The sequence below is a fragment of the Melanotaenia boesemani genome, chromosome 1, assembly GCF_017639745.1.
Source record: "Melanotaenia boesemani isolate fMelBoe1 chromosome 1, fMelBoe1.pri, whole genome shotgun sequence".
NCBI classification, from domain to species: Eukaryota; Metazoa; Chordata; class Actinopteri; order Atheriniformes; family Melanotaeniidae; genus Melanotaenia; species Melanotaenia boesemani.
Genome location: NC_055682.1, coordinates 1,410,487 through 1,414,193, shown reverse-complemented (window position 1 = coordinate 1,414,193; position 3,707 = coordinate 1,410,487). Strand labels below are relative to the sequence as shown.

Here is a 3,707-nt window from a genome sequence, read left to right as displayed (position 1 = left end):
AGCCATATGTCTGGCTGTTTGGTGGTTTTTAGAGCCGAATCTATCACTAGACCAGATTTCTGGCCTGGTTGGTGCTTTTTACGTTTGAGTCCATCACTAGACCAGATTTCTGGCCTGGTTGGTGGTTTTTAGGTCTGACGACATCACTAGACCAGATTTCTGGCTGGTTGGTGGTTTTTAGGTGTGAGTCCATCACTAGACCAGATTTCTGGCCTGGTTGGTGCTTTTTACATTTGAGTCCATCACTAGACCAGATTTCTGGACTGTTTGGTGGTTTTTAGGTCTGACGACATCACTAGACCAGATTTCTGGCTGGTTGGTGGTTTTTAGGTTTGAGTCCATCACTAGACCAGATTTCTGGCCTGGTTGGTGGTTTTTAGGTCTGACTACATCACTAGACCAGATTTCTGGCTGGTCGGTGGTTTTTGTTCTGAGTCCATCACTAGACCAGATTTTTGGCTGGTCAGTGGTTTTTAGGTCTGAGTCCATCACTAGACCCAGGTGTCTGGTCTGGTTGGTGGTTTTTAGATCTGAGTACATTACTTGAGCCCGATTTCCGGCCTGATTGGTCGTCTTTACGTCTGAGCCTATCACTGCACCTAGCTTTCTGGTCTGGTTGGTGGTTTTTAGGTCTGAGTCCATCACTAGACCCAGATTTCTGATCTGGTTGGTGGTTTTTAGATCTGAGTCCATCACTAGACCCAGGTGTCTGGTCTGGTTGGTGGTTTTTAGGTCTGAGTACATTACTTGAGCCAGATTTCCGGCCTGATTGGTGGTCTTTACGTCTGAGCCTATCACTGCACCTAGCTTTCTGGTCTGGTTGGTGGTTTTTAGGTCTGAGTCCATCACTAGACCCAGATTTCTGGCTGGTTGGTAGGTTTTAGGTCTGAGTCCATCAGTAGAGCCATATGTCTGGCTGTTTGGTGGTTTTTAGGTCTGAGTCCATCACTAGACCCAGATTTCTGGTCTGGTTGGTGGTTTTTACGTCTAAGTCCATTACTTGAGCCAGATTTCTGGCCTGGTTGGTGGTTTTTAGGTCTGACTCCATCACTAGACCCCATTTCTGGCTGGTTGGTGGAGTTTAGGTCTGAGTCCATCACTAGACCCAGATTTCTTGCTGGTCGGTGGTTTTTTGGTCTGAGTCCATCACTTGAGGCAGATTTCCGGCCTCGTTGGTGGTTTTTAGGTTTGAGTCCATCACTAGACCCAGATTTCTGGTCTGGTTGGTGGTTTTTAGGTCTGAGTCCATAACTAGACCAGATTTCTGGTCTGGTTGGTGGTTTTTAGGTCCGAGTCCATCACTAGACCCAGATTTCTGGCCTGGTTGGTAGTTTTTAGGTCCGAGTCCATCACTAGACCAGATTTCTGGTCTGGTTGGTGCTTTTTACGTTTGAGTCCATCACTAGACCCAGATTTCTGGCCTGGTTGGTAATTTTTAGGTCCGAGTCCATCACTAGACCAGATTTCTGGTCTGGTTGGTGCTTTTTACGTTTGAGTCCATCACTAGACCCAGATTTCTGGCCTGGTTGGTAGTTTTTAGGTCCGAGTCCATCACTAGACCAGATTTCTGGTCTGGTTGGTGCTTTTTACGTTTGAGTCCATCACTAGACCCAGATTTCTGGTCTGGTTGGTGGTTTTTAGGTCTGAGTCCATCACTAGACCAGATTTCTTGCCTGGTTGGTGGTTTTTAGGTCTGACTCCATCACTATACCAGATTTCTCGCTGGTCAATGGTTTTTAGGTCTGAGTCCATCAGATTTCTTGTCTGGTTGGTGTTTTTTAGGTGTGAGTCCATCACTAGACCCAGATTTCTGGCTGTTCTGGAGTTTTTAGGTCTGAGTCCATCACTAGAGATATATGTCTGACTGTTTGGTGTTTTTTTGGTTTCAGTCCATCACTAGACCCAGACTTCTGATCTGGTTGGTGGTTTTTAGGTCTGAGTCCATCACTAGACCCAGATTTCTGGCTGGTTGGTAGGTTTTAGGTCTGAGTCCATCAGTAGAGCCATATGTCTGGCTGTTTGGTGGTTTTTAGGTCTGAGTCCATCACTAGACCCAGATTTCTGGTCTGGTTGGTGGTTTTTACGTCTAAGTCCATTACTTGAGCCAGATTTCTGGCCTGGTTGGTGGTTTTTAGGTCTGACTCCATCACTAGACCAGATTTCTGGCTGGTTGGTGGAGTTTAGGTCTGAGTCCATCACTAGACCCAGATTTCTTGCTGGTCGGTGGTTTTTAGGTCTGAGTCCATCACTTGAGGCAGATTTCCGGCCTCGTTGGTGGTTTTTAGGTTTGAGTCCATCACTAGACCCAGATTTCTGGTCTGGTTGGTGGTTTTTAGGTCTGAGTCCATAACTAGACCAGATTTCTGGTCTGGTTGGTGGTTTTTAGGTCCGAGTCCATCACTAGACCCAGATTTCTGGCCTGGTTGGTAGTTTTTAGGTCCGAGTCCATCACTAGACCAGATTTCTGGTCTGGTTGGTGCTTTTTACGTTTGAGTCCATCACTAGACCCAGATTTCTGGCCTGGTTGGTAATTTTTAGGTCCGAGTCCATCACTAGACCAGATTTCTGGTCTGGTTGGTGCTTTTTACGTTTGAGTCCATCACTAGACCCAGATTTCTGGCCTGGTTGGTAGTTTTTAGGTCCGAGTCCATCACTAGACCAGATTTCTGGTCTGGTTGGTGCTTTTTACGTTTGAGTCCATCACTAGACCCAGATTTCTGGTCTGGTTGGTGGTTTTTAGGTCTGAGTCCATCACTAGACCAGATTTCTTGCCTGGTTGGTCGTTTTTAGGTCTGACTCCATCACTATACCAGATTTCTCGCTGGTCAATGGTTTTTAGGTCTGAGTCCATCAGATTTCTTGTCTGGTTGGTGTTTTTTAGGTGTGAGTCCATCAATAGACCCAGATTTCTGGCCTGGTTGGTAGTTTTTAGGTCCGAGTCCATCACTAGACCAGATTTCTGGTCTGGTTGGTGCTTTTTACGTTTGAGTCCATCACTAGACCCAGATTTCTGGTCTGGTTGGTGGTTTTTAGGTCTGAGTCCATCACTAGACCAGATTTCTTGCCTGGTTGGTGGTTTTTAGGTCTGACTCCATCGCTATACCAGATTTCTCGCTGGTCAATGGTTTTTAGGTCTGAGTCCATCAGATTTCTTGTCTGGTTGGTGTTTTTTAGGTGTGAGTCCATCACTAGACCCAGATTTCTGGCTGTTCTGGAGTTTTTAGGTCTGAGTCCATCACTAGAGATATATGTCTGACTGTTTGGTGTTTTTTTGGTTTCAGTCCATCACTAGACCCAGACTTCTGATCTGGTTGGTGGTTTTTTGGTTTCAGTCCATCACTAGACCCAGATTTCTGGCCTCGTTGGTAGTTTTTAGGCCACCAATCCGACAATGTATGTGTACGGATCTCATCGTCCTCTTTACAATAGCCCATAGATTTCCTACGGGGTTTAGGTCAGGCCAGTTTGCTGACCAGTTATGAACAGGGATACCATGGTCCTTAAACAAGGTCCTGGTAGCTTTGGTATTTACCTGTTGGAAAATGAATTATGCATCTCCATAAAGTTGGTCAGAGGCAGGAAGCATGAAGTGCTCTAACACTTCTTGGTAGACACTGCGTTGACCGTGGACCTAAGAAAACACAGTGGACCAACACCAGCAGATGACATGGCACCCAAACCATCACTGACTGGAAACTTTACTCTCC

The 3,707-nt window shown here is 46.0% G+C and overlaps 1 long non-coding RNA gene across 1 annotated transcript; it reads left to right on the top strand.

The window, feature by feature from the left end:
* Window positions 1-472: 472 nt before the first annotated feature.
* On the top strand, window positions 473-2,080 carry LOC121640133. Its single transcript, XR_006010376.1, has 3 exons — window positions 473-501; window positions 1,756-1,782; window positions 2,034-2,080. It is a non-coding gene; the product is annotated as an uncharacterized LOC121640133 (long non-coding RNA).
* The last annotated feature ends 1,627 nt before the right edge of the window (window positions 2,081-3,707 follow it).